General features: G+C 39.2%; 1 long non-coding RNA gene across 3 annotated transcripts in view; it reads right to left on the bottom strand.

Annotated features, from left to right (window-relative positions):
* The window catches only part of LOC134166180 (uncharacterized), a 196,422-nt gene that overhangs the window by 129,782 nt on the left and 53,278 nt on the right, over positions 1-13,362 (bottom strand). For all 3 annotated transcript variants that reach the window (XR_009965792.1, XR_009965790.1, XR_009965791.1), the window contains exon 2: positions 4,819-4,939. This is a non-coding gene — a long non-coding RNA (uncharacterized LOC134166180). The remainder of the gene's footprint in view (positions 1-4,818; positions 4,940-13,362) is intronic.

Here is a 13,362-nt window from a genome sequence, read left to right as displayed (position 1 = left end):
CATGGGAAATCCAGGACCTAGCTCAAGTTTGGAGAGCCTGCACTGAACCACAACAAACCTATGTGAGGTCTATTTATATCGACTTGGTGCAGCACTGAGATTTGGAAAGAACTGATCTTGCTACCCATGTAAAATGGATGAGAAAGGAAACAACTATCTAGGAGGCAAGAATGAGGTTATATTGTTCAAGCTGTAGCAGCTTGCTTTATTATTATATTTATTTGCATGGCTGCGGTTTTTTTATATGGTTTTATTACTTCTTCAATTTTAACACCTCAGAATTATAGCATCAGGTTCTTTTTCCTCATATTTGTCTTTTACTTGCAGTTTTATAATAAATTTTCACAAGTTAATGACAGTTGCTTGGGGCATTCAAGAGAAGAATATGTCCTATGAAAAATGATATTAAGGTTCCTTACATAAAGGATTCTTCAAAGTTAGACCATACAGGAAGAAGAGAATGTATTTGATATCATTTTCATGCTTCTCAAAGCCAAAAAAATTGAAAGATACAAACACAAAGCAAAGAAACTTCCCCAAACTTTACAGCCTTAAAGATATATTTTCTTTTAAGAGAATTTACCTTTATTTGATTTACAAAACAGAGCACAGGAATAAGGTTCTCTGCAAGCAGCTCCGTAAATCTTGTGAAATGACTAACAAGAGACACCCAGCAATGGAAGTTGGTTGCTTTTCTAGGCTAGGATTTGTCACTGTGAATCAGAAGGTATTGTGAAAAAGTAGTAAAGTTTAGTGAGTGATTGTGACAGGCTTAGCAGGGGGAGCAACCCCTTTGCATTTCGGAGTGGGCATTTTATCATGATGAAATGAAAGTAAGAAAAGTCAGCCAAGACTGACTTCAAGATCTTTCTCTTAATGAAAGTTTTCATGTCAACAGTCATTCCAATGCTAATATCAACACTTCTGTGGAAGAACAGCACCGTGTAACATTCATTAGGGATGTCAGAAGCATCCCACAACATATGGTGTCTCAAATCCAATTACTTTTCCATTCAAACCATGACCTTGAATGGGTTTTTAAAAGGAGAAAGAATGCAGAAACAAAGCCCCTTTTGCTTATTTTATGGTGTAGTGGCATAGTACTAAAATGCAGAACTACTTTTGTTTGGTTTGTACCATGTACATAGAAAAGGACATTTTGAAATATTTTTGGATTTGGCTTAAAGTATCTCTCTTCAGAAGGCTAACACTGAAGCTCTCTGTATCCCACATAGCCTCAAGCTCAAATTCCTCTCTACATTGTGAAAACCCCACACCCAGAGGCTTCACAGTCACCAGGTTCTCTTCAGTGCAGTTGCCAACTGCATCATTTCCAAACATCAGCCTTCCCAGTTCAATCCATGCAAAAAAGGACTGAACAATTTAGAACAGTGTTTTTCAGGCTGTTATTTAGGCCCTACATTATTTCCTGCCTAATTCAGGAAACCAAAGAAAAACCTTTCCTCTATATTTACCTTTTGAAAGCTCTAACTTCCCACAAGAATAGGGATATCATAGTGCTGCTACGCTGTGGTTATGGAAAGCTTACAATTACTTGCTATCTTTGTGCAAGTTCTTCCAAAACCAGATTACACTGTTACAATACGAACACCCATGCCTTTAATGGTACAATTAAATCTGGAGTAATTGGTGTAGATACTTACCACAGCTCTTCACTGAGCTTTGCTGAAATAATCCAAATCATTCTTGCATTTTAATGCACTAAAATATGTAATTATGTTTAGCATATGTCCATTTATTATGCACAGTCACTGGAAATCAAGTTCTCTTTGAATATATTTTCCAATTGATATTTAGAAACACAGCAGACAAAATAAGTGCTGGACCTGGGTTATCACACAGATAAATACACTGACATAAGCCTCTGTTACCCTGTTAAATGATGAGGAGAACATTAATTCAAGACATTCACTCATGAAAATATTCATAATTTTCCTTCTAGCTTTAACTACAAGCTGTGAAAAGATCAAATATGATTAATATTTTAGAAAAATCTAGGGGGAAAAAGAGAACTCGGGGTATATACCACGCAAACAAATGAACTGAAAGGGCTGACTTGCCTCAATAGCCGTCAGTATTACTCATGGGAATAGGGCTCAACAAGAGAAGCCATCTTGCAACATATTCCACATTTGCAGTGTTATTTATAATGGGAAGCAAGCAGAATGAGAAGCTGACAGCACAGCAAGAGGAAATATGGTCATTCAAGAGAAGTAGTAATCAGCTTTCTGGAACGTCCCCACAGCCTGGGGCTTGCAAGATGGTTGTTTCACCAGTGGCTGTAGTGGAAACCTGTGGCAAATCACTGCCCCTGCTTACGTCCCTGTTCACACCTAAACAAATGAGATAAAACCTTAGCACAGTAGGGGAGGGTTCATATAAGAACAACACCATCAACAAGTCCAACACTGCAGTAATGGAAGCCCTTATAACGTTTTGGATAGATTCTCAGCAGGCACAGCCAGAACAGTGCACTATTGCCTGTCACTACCTCCAGGGATACCGAGAAAGAAGCCTAATCCCTATCCAGTGCCACCAGAATTGTTAAATCTGCCTGACCAGCAGGAATTGAGCTTACAGACTACTGGTTAGGTGACAATATTTAGCATTTAGATAATTATGCTGATTTTCCAAATGCCCTGAAAATGACATATCATCCTTTCTAGATGAGGAACCTGAGATGGGCTTCAGAGGCAAGTACAGGGCTACTCAAAGAAGTCATTCCGCCCAAACACTAAGTTCTGTGCCCAAGCTGCACCTCCAAATAGTTGTTTTCCATTTCCAGTCCATTTCACTGCTTGCATATTTTCCTCTGCAACTTTTTTTTTCTCACTCCCCACAGTGAGCACGAAGATAAGCACACTGAAGAGCTTGCTGAGCAAGATCAGATAGCGTAAAAAAATATGTAAAAAATAGAAATCAAAGCATAGCAAAGTCTGTTCTTCAAAGCTCAGAACAGGCTTTCATAACATGCACAAACAGCAAGATAAACAAAGCATTATGAGGAAATGGAAATGTTACTTTACAAGCAAAAATGTAAGGTTAAGAATGAAGAGAGGACAGCAAAATGCAACAAATGCAAACCAAAACCAGTCGTAACTATTCTTATGTCATGTTGTTCAGAATAACTACAGTAAGATGGGTACAAATGCTTCTATTGACACTGAACCCTGTCCTTTTGCTGTCTCATACTGGCAAAATATGGGGAGGACAAAAGCACTGATAACGTCTGACCCAAAGTCAGTGCCTAATGACAAGTCCAGTGTTCGTGATGTGGTTTGGGTTCATTAGCAACACCTTTAAGAAATATTCATGTCTACACAATTTTTAGAAGGGGGAACACTTTCCTCAGAGAACTGAAACACAAAAGCTTGTGCGCAAGGGATGTTCTATGTGTTGTGACACAGAGGAGTCTCTTCAGACCTCTGGATCATCTGTCACTGCGCTCAAGAGCCGTTGCCATGAGACAAATGCTGCCAATTTTATTTTTATGTACTTAAAGGGCCAAGTTCAGCAGTAATTGATTTTTAATGGTGACTTTACAGAGACCACACGATGTGCAAGCACAGTAACGTACAAATTACAGAACAACACTTACTGAAGAATTCAACATATGAAGGACCGTACTCATTAAAACACCTCACTGTGAACAATCACTTCATTAATGCTCTAATCCCTAAGCATTATTTTTATTATCTTTATTATTTACTGCATCCTTTACCTAGAAAAGCCATTAGAATATCTCATGAAGTGTCATAATTGTTTTTTTTCTATTTTCTGTCAGCAGCTGCACAATAACTGTTGCAGTTCAAGGCTGAAATCCATGTCCTAGTATTTTGCTTTCCCTTCCCATTGCAACAAATGAAGTAACTCCTTTCTCCCAGATACATTTCAGCACTGCATCTGCATTTGATTCCACTGGGGAAAATCCTCTCTAATTGGCAAACCATTTTATGCTTCATAAGAACAGAAGGTGATACAGAAATGCAAGATGTAGGGGCTTATCAGAGAACACTCACAGCCCACCTGGATATGGTAATGAGAAAAACAGGCCCCAGACACCACACACAAACATACTGTGAACCTACAAATGCAGGGAAAACAACAAGCTAAAATCAGTGCATCACATACTTTGCTGTCACTCTTGTTAACTAATGAAAAACAACCCAGGATCTTACCACTGACACTGACATACCCTCTATCACCAAAACCTTGCAGCTGATACTAGGGCATTTCACTGCCCACACTGTCCTTCACATACCTGATACATTCCATGACCTGGAAAAGGGCACATAAGCACTGCACTCATCTTCATTACTAATATCAAATGCAAGAGAGAACTCAGGAAAGAGTTCTTTATTCAAGTTAATTTGTTTGACATTTGAAACTAGAGCAAACAAATTCAGCACATTGCTTACATTCATTTACAAGGTATCATGGATGGACAGGTTCATGAAGGAGCTTGCTGAGACTAGGAGAAAAAAATAAAAAGCACGTTGAGGTAGGACCGCCCAATGCACGCAGTGACTGCGTTACAGACCAGAACATCTCAAACCTGCTATTGTTTTCTTCCCTCGGGTTTTCATGGGATATCTGTGGTCTATCCCTGTAAGACAGGCCAATCCTGGGCCTGCCCTTTCTTCCAGAAGAGGCCAAAGAACAAAGGCATCGCAACGTAATCATTACCCTTCACAGAGCATTCTCTAATTCCCACCAAAAGCCTACAGCAGTAATCCTGATTTGATCACAGAGTATCATGAATCCCAATTTCAAAACTGCTGAAAGAAGCAACTGTACCTGCAGGGACTTGAAACCTGTTGAATCAGCATTGCATTCTTCACTTTGTGTTGCCTGGACATGAAGGAAGATCTCTTCAGCTTTCTGAAACCTCATCATCAGAAGCAGATGAGCAGAAGTCCTAGAGTCAGAAACAAAAAATGAATAGAGATCAGAAACACAGTCTGAGTTGAAGATGCATCACCCACACTTGAGAACAACCTTTTTTCTCCACCTTCATTGAGTCAGCCAAAACTTATTTCAAGAAACTCTCCTTTTGTAGGAGTTTCTCACCTACAAACTTTACACAATCTGTGTGAACACAGAGACCTGGTGAAACAGAACATTGCCACATAGAACCACAGAGTATGCCTGTACTCTTGTACGAAAACCCAACAACAGTCCTGGGTTTAAAACAAGAGTCAGATCCATGTTGTGTTTTCATTTAAAATCCCTCAAGCCAGAACACTTAAAGTTCAGCTGGATGCTCCCAGCAGAGTTACATTTATTCATTTCTTTAATAGCAAAGTTTCTTCTACTTTTACATTCAAATTTGTTTCTTAAATCCATCAAACTAAGCTAGCTTCCTTTGCACGATTTTGCATTTGCGCCATTCTAAACTACAAGATGAACATGTCTAAAAAGCCATTACATTATCTAGTGCTTCACAGTGTCGGGCAAGTTAAAATTGGCTGCGGATTTCTCTTAAATCTGACTTCTTTTATATCCACCTGTGTGCTTATATGCTAAGGAACCAGTTTAATAAACAGATACCAATTCTTTTCTGTTCCTGCTGAATACATTATAACTTTAATTTCTATATAGTTTTAAACACGCACACAGTGCCATGCGTGCAGCAGTCACCGATTATTCTATAATGGCTGGGCAAGTCATATATCACAGCTCTGGCATACAGATGTTATTGTCTTCATCTCGTGTTTTCAGAGCCCTGAGGATTTTCATTTTTTAGGTTGATACCATAATTTCTCATGTTGTCAGTTCCAAACGGGTATTGACAAGACTGTCAAGAAGGTGCCTTTTGTGCATTTATTTTCTCTCCTTCAGTTAATTCAAAGCTTTTCAAATTACAAGGAAGATAATTTATTCTTTAAGGTGCAAATAAATATAATTGAGAAAACGTGTTTAAATTTATTTCTGTTGCAGTACAATTAACTGTTCCTTTCCAATTAAGCTTTATTTTCATACGGCCAATTGGCATTCAACTTTTTGGTTCAGGACTTGGGAAGATGAGAACTCGATGGATGATTTTATTAGATAACTTTCAATTCAGTTGCATGTTAGAGCAAAATTATAGTTGTGTATTATAAATACCATATTTTGGCACACTTAGTTTACTGTTCCTCATCACAGATATCACACACACACAGTATGCCAGAGATTGGAAGGGACCTCAAAAGATCATCTAGTCCAATCCCCCTGCCGGAGCAGGAACACCTAGATAATGTTACACAGGAATGTGTCCAGGCGAGTTTTGAATGTCTCCAGGGAAGGAGACTCCACAACCTCCCTGGGCAGCCTGTTCCAGTGTTCTGTCACCCTCACTGAGAAGAAGTTCCTTCTCAAGTTTAAGTGGAACCTCTTGTGTTCCAGTTTGTACCCATTACCCCTTGTCCTATCATTGTTTGCCACTGAGTAGAGCCTGGCTCCATCCTCGTGACACTCCCCCTTTATATATTTATAGACACTTATAAGGTCACCCCTCAGTCTCCTCTTCTCCAAACTATAGAGACCCAGCTCCCTCAGTCTTTCCTCATAAGGGAGATGCTCCACTCCCTTAATCATCTTTGTTGCCCTGCGCTGGACTCTCTCCAGCAGGTCCCTGTCCTTCTTGAACTGAGGGGCCCAGAACTGGACACAATATTCACCACAATCAAAACTACTATGGGAGAATTTCTAGAGACAGAAATATACATTCCTCCCTCCTTTCAATAATGAATATGTATCAGAAGTGTACCTGATCTTCCCCAGAACAACTCTTTAGACTCAGAATCACTCCAATAAATAACCAGTCTAAATATCAGATATACCAGAGCTGTAAACCATGTCATACTTGTGTAGAAGAAGCAGATGTTAGCGTTAGATGATCAGCTGGAAAGGGGGGCTAGTCCTCAAGAAAAACAACAGTAATTCAATGAGAAAACAGCTTTTTTGTTGAAACCAAACTGATCATGACAACCACAAAACACTCATAATTGGTTAATAACCTTAACGTCGAACCAAAGTGATTATTTAGCAATATTCAAAATCTCACTTGAGATGAGCCTTCACAAGTAATCAAGTCTTATTTTCCTTTATTCACAAAGGGACAGGGTAGAGCTCATTCAGACATGAAGCAATTTCCATGGAACGGGTTTTTCTCAACCTGAGAATAAAACTACTACAAAGAAATGTATCTTGGAACTGAATTTTCGTTCTCGGTGACCACATGAGGACACGGCAGCTCTAGAGCACGTCCAGCATTCCCTGGTCACTGCAGCACTCACCATCATTCTCCATTAAAAGGAAAATCTATGGAGTTACTGTGGATCATTTCTGACCATTTAACAACCAACCATCGTAGCCTTGTACACATATGCAAGACAGATCCTACCACAGATGGCTGTGTTTGTAATAAACAGCTGCTGATATTTATGAAGAAACCCCCAATCCATTATACCCCTGTGGTGACAAGGGTTTGTTGTCTTTTCAGAAGAAAAGAGAGTGGACACCTTCATGTGAGTTCCTTTAGAGTAAATGCATTGAATTCAAGGGAATGATGTAGATGGTTTAATCTGAACAGGATGTAACTAGAGCTAAAATGGCTGAAGTCCCCCCAGAATATAACGAAGCATACATTTTGATCAAAAGATGTTGAACACATCGCTTCAAAACATAAATTGTTACCTCAAGCACCAATAAAAACCCCAAACCATCTTGTAGCATGTATATCACAGCTGGCACATGTTGTGCACCACATTAAGGTAAAGTAGCAGCAGCTGATCCCATTATGGAAGACAAGAGGGTCCAAGCCAGGCAGTTTGCTAAGCTCAACATCTGCCCGAATATCTTCTTTTTGATTAAAATACCCTGTAGTCTAAGCTAACCCTGATGTGCCTTTAAAAAATAAGTTAAAAGGTTCCTTTAAAGTTACAGCTGTTGATGTCTAAATCTCTCCTTTCCTGATGACAATATGATATCTACAAGAAGAATTTCCATGCTCTCAGTGTAAAGAACTGATGTTTCAATTAAGGCTTCTAAATCTTATGTCTTCAGAAAGTTCCAATCTCTGCCACTAATATCTTTTTGTTTACATTGAAAGCACGATCAGTCTGACCTTCAATCTTCTTTGTTTCTGCACTTATCTCCTTTTCCTCCTTGTGATTCTGTATATATTCCTTCCCAGAACAGTTGATGTCCTCAATTTCCCCCACAGATTTGATGCCCGTGACCTTTCTACTGTTATGGTTTGAGCCTCATTGGATGAAACCTTGATTTTCTGGCCAAAAATCTGGAGGCTTAAGAATCGCGTTCCCCAGTTGGTTTCAAGGTAAACATTTACTCAGTTTTGTTTGTTTTCAAAGAGTGGGTCATGTAATTTCTGAGGAGCAGAATCTATCCATTCTATCCATTAATTTCATACTGCTGAATTACAATCGCTGTTTCATTATAGGAACAAATACAAGCACCACAAAAGCATAAAGGCACTTAGGGAGTAAATGGGGGGGGGGGGGGGGGAATCACTAAAGATGATTTCCATTGCCTCTTTTAAACACACAAACATGCTGTGGGACATGCTTTTCAACTTGCTTTTCTAAAGGAGGGTTAAGTTCTCAGGCATTAAGCAGCAGCTAATTATGTTGCCTTCATTCAGCAGCTATCATTCCTGTCGGACTTAACGAATGCTAAAAATGAGTGGTTTGATATTTCAGTGAGTGAAGAAGGAAACCAAATATATCGGATACTGTAATCCTACTCACCAAGCAGATCAGCTGAATAGCAATGGCCCATTTAGCCATTTAACCTGTAGGGTATTTTACACATTGTAGTAATACTTTTACTATAGGAAAAGGGAATATCATGTCCTACCAAACCCATTCTAATGGTGTTTCCATTAGCAAATAATAATGATTAAGGATTAATACCTGAACAATATCAGTTATAAGTAAGATATGAGGGCTGGATATTAATTTTCACATTCTGAATGCAGTGTCTCTTGTGACTAAAGGATCTGAAACGGGCCATAACTTCAATGTATTTTTTATTAGTACAGTAAGTCTGACTGTGTGATATACTGAAGTTATGCTTGAGATCTCAGTAAGCATACAGGGTACTAACAACACAATTAATACTGAAGCCAACATTTTTTGATGGCTGAAGGATTCAGTAAGTACAGCTGCAGAAGTGAATCCAACGGTGTTGTAGCAAAACTGACACCTTAAAAGCATATTTTAAAAGCACTGAAGTATTGCTACAAATGATTACTGGAGAAAATAAAACAGTTTGCAAGGACGTGGTTGTTCTCTTCATAGGGAAGATGATGAAAGGGAAGAGTTTAAGGTATCCACGCACCCTTTTAGAATCACTCTTTAAGAAGGAAAATAATGGCGTGGCCTCAGAGTAAGCCAGCAGATGAGCCATAAAAGTCATGACCAATGTGCTGCTGGCTAAAACAGCTCATTTATCCCCAGATCCTATCCTTCAGAACAGAACAATGTGGCAAACACTTTGCAGAAAGAAATGCCCACGTTAGAGAAATACAAACCTGCCTGCTCTAAACACTGAGACATTTAAGCACAGAATCTCATGACCTACTCACCCTTCAAGCTCCAGTTTAAATCCTGCACTCTACAGCATTAAAACTTAGCACATAGAATCTATACATACACATCTTAACTTTAACAAACTATAATCTAAAATGTAAAATCACTGTGCATGCAGAACTCAAGGCGATGTGCCACTGGAAAGCATTAGTTGCCATTCAAATATCAGGGGTATGTGAGCTGCATTTCTGTTTAATTTTGGGTTTAAACTGAAAGATTTTTCCAGCTTTCCCTAAAGTCGCAGCTTCAGCAATTATGAACAGTAAAAATAATATTTCTTTCTGAATCTTCTTAAGCATTGACCAGATCCCAATTTTACTGAAGCCCTTATTCAGCTCGATGCAAAGAGTGTAAAACATACATTTTGGTCCAACATTTACAGTGCATAATCACAATCTTTATTGCAAGGACAATGGCAAAAGCAGATTCACAGAAGAGTCAGTCAATTATATGGAATACTGGAGATGTGGTGGCTATAGTTAATTTAACCAAGATCCCAACTCTGAAGAATCAAAAGGCTGCTCCCAAAACCTGGTGTTTGTGCTTGTCTGCTGTCACAAAAACGCTTTCAAAAACTGATGGATCCTGGGTGTGGATGAGCTTAGGTTACACAAAGGCTGCATTTTCATTTGCCAGAATTCCAGAAGAGTATCATTCATTCCAGCACGTCTGGAAACTCAGAACGGCAACAGAAAAGAAATCTGCATATAGAAGAATAGGGCGGCTGCTGAATTACAAGCATAGATGATAGACAATGAAGAGAAAGGCATTTAAAAAAAGACATCTAAAAGCCTAAATCTTGTCTTCACTTATTGACTGTGTCGGTCTCTTTCTGAATCACTAAATCACCAAAACAAGTTTTTATTCATCGTGTAGCAAAGAATGCTCTTGGAATAAGAGCATTCAATTGTCTGTGACTGGACTTCCAGGCATGTTACTTTCAAGACACTGTTCAGCTCATCATCTAATTCAGTATTCAGGAAGGGCAGCATCACTTATTTGCATTCAGCAAGGATGGCTTTTCAAGTTTGGTATCCAAATTCACTGCTCAGGTTAAAGCCATGGCAAATAATCCCAAAACAAGTAACAGATGTTAAGTTACATCTTCACCACAGCTGACAGTTTGTTTTCAGGCTGGAGTTTTCATTTGTTGTTTACCCTTTTCAGGAAGAAAAAAACCATATAGATTTGAATAAATCCACTTTGTGCTAGAGAAAACCTTTCATTATTCCCTTTCAATTAAAAAGAAAACCAGCAGGATTGTGAGGTAAGAGAAGAGCTGGGGAATTCCTATGGAGCAAGAAGTAAGTTCACAAATGCAGCTCTGTTCATTGTTCCCTCCCTGCAGGCACCTGATGTTGGTGTTTGTAATTATACAGCAAGCAGCGGCAGCACAAAACATTTAATTATATTTCTGACACGTTTATTTCCACACCCTCTGCTTTCCTCAAGTGCTAGATATAATCACCCTGCTGGACTCCAGCCTGCTATAAATCACTTGCTCACCATGGTTTATCCCTTCATTTATACCAGTCAGAAACCCCCAGTAAAGCTGGCAGTACCAGGCAACCCCCAGCAGCTACTTTATGCCCCTCTGCACACACTCAGGCATGCACCTGGGTGAAGTAAAATACCAAGCATCCTGCTGCACACACGGTGCCACCCAGAGCTTCCCTGGTGCTTGCTCAGATTAGAACGGAGCACCTTCACTTTTCACAGTATAAAACATCAGATTCCTTCCATGACCATAGAAACCCCCTTTTTGGTTTTGTTGGGTTTTAAGGGTTCAGAGCTTATGCAATACAAGAATTTGCAGTCCTCATTTCTTTGAATTAGAACAGGGGAGGTCACACCCTCGAGGTTTCCACTGAAGATAAAACCTTCACTTCATTGCAACTAAAATGTAAATGCTTATCAGTTACTTAAAGGAGAATGTAAAAGGAAAAATACACAGCACTTCTTTCAAATACTTGAAACTCTGGGAAACAAAACCCTCTTCTTTCATAGAATGTTTCGATAAGTAGTGACCTAAGAGCCACAAGGTGGCTGTTGTTGTTTATACAGATCCCAAACCATCTACTGTGTAAACCATAACTATCAAGGTTTTCCTCCTGCAGTCAAAACTGAATCTTATTTGGTGATAGCTTTAACAATTCTGAAGCTTGTAAGAGCCAACAGTAACCAGAATCGCGTTTGGTATAGCAGGGACTTAAAAACCCCTCTTTCACTTGAAAACATTTAGCTATGCCCTTGAATTAACGCACCCAACGCATATGTCATCACTCTGTTGCCTGCATCATAGAATCATAGAATAGTTAGGGTTGGAAAGGACCTTAAGATCAAGTTCCAACCCCCGGTATTTGACCGTATTTATATATATGAACAACAAGTGAATCCCTGAGCAAGCGTTCTCAGAAATTTAAATCTTGTGTGGGGCATCACTTCACGTCCACTGATTTTGTAGCACTCAGACTGGCCAGAGAGGTCAAACCTAAGCCATCCTGAGTGGAAAATATATGTACCTAGTATTCAAAAAGAGTAAATGTGGGAGATAGATGCAGTGATTTGTACTGTGCAATATAACTTAATTTGCTATTTCAGAAGGGAATTCTTCACAGTAAGATATAGCTACTTAACAAGAATGGAAAGCTTCTGGTCCCCAACCAAAAAGGCAAACAGCTCACTAACATATAGAAACACTCCCCACTGTAAATTTTACTTCTGAACCCAGCTCATCTCAGCACTGAAATCCTGTTTCACTTGACACTCAGACAGAACGTGTTGTACAGAGTTCTCAAACACCAAAGGGTTAGTGAATTAAGTCTCAAAAGCCTGCAACATCCTTAAGATATATTATTTACTAAGAGGAGATTTGATATTGGCTGTAGCATTTACAAAACATCCATGTATGTATCAACACATTATATTATCTAAATAGAAATACCGGTAACTATAGCAATTGACTAGATCAAGTTTTCTCTGGTTTGCTGCAAGGTAACAATGCCTTAGTACATACTTATCTGACACTGAGCTCTTCCAAAAGCTAACGCAGTACCTTTTACACTAACTTTTGTACCACCTTTGTTGTACATGGTTATTTATACAAGTGTGATAGCACCCAGGATCACAGGAGAGCAGAGTAACGGAAGCTTGAGTGTGCTACGGTCTATATAATGTTTCTTTTGGCAGTACAAGACCAGCCTTCATGCAGTATGTGATATTGGAGCCCATAGTGCACCTTAAATGAGTGGAGAACACAAGCAGGGCAACACACCAGTTGGCATAAATTACCTTACAAAGTGGGTAGTGAACGGTACCTACACCTGCCACAAAGCTGCCACGCGAGACTCCATAAACATGACATCTCAACTAAACATACCTAGGTATTTCCTATGACATTTTTCTGGTCCTCAATACACAACATGATCACTTTCTAGAAATTAGATCTCGCAAACCTGCAGCTGTAATTGCTTGCTGGGATTTTTGATAGCCATCTGGCTTCAAACCAGTGCTATCAGTACAGACAATTGATTGCCAAACTATTGCCTGTAATCATCATTTAAGGAACATATGCTTATACATTTCCAGTTTATCCTGAACAACCAGAGGTTATATTTAGCACACACAGAAAAAGAGACATGAGCTGCAACATAACCCCACAAACACCGCGTGAATTTGATAGCACTGTAGCAATGTATTCAAGTGAACTATTGCACTGCTACAATCCAAACAGCTCCCACAAAAA

This window comes from Pezoporus occidentalis, unplaced genomic scaffold, assembly GCF_034315485.1.
Source record: "Pezoporus occidentalis ecotype Australia unplaced genomic scaffold, CSIRO_AGI_Poc_V1 ctg254, whole genome shotgun sequence".
Classification (NCBI taxonomy): domain Eukaryota; kingdom Metazoa; phylum Chordata; class Aves; order Psittaciformes; family Psittacidae; genus Pezoporus; species Pezoporus occidentalis.
This window is presented reverse-complemented; position numbering and strand designations above follow the sequence as displayed.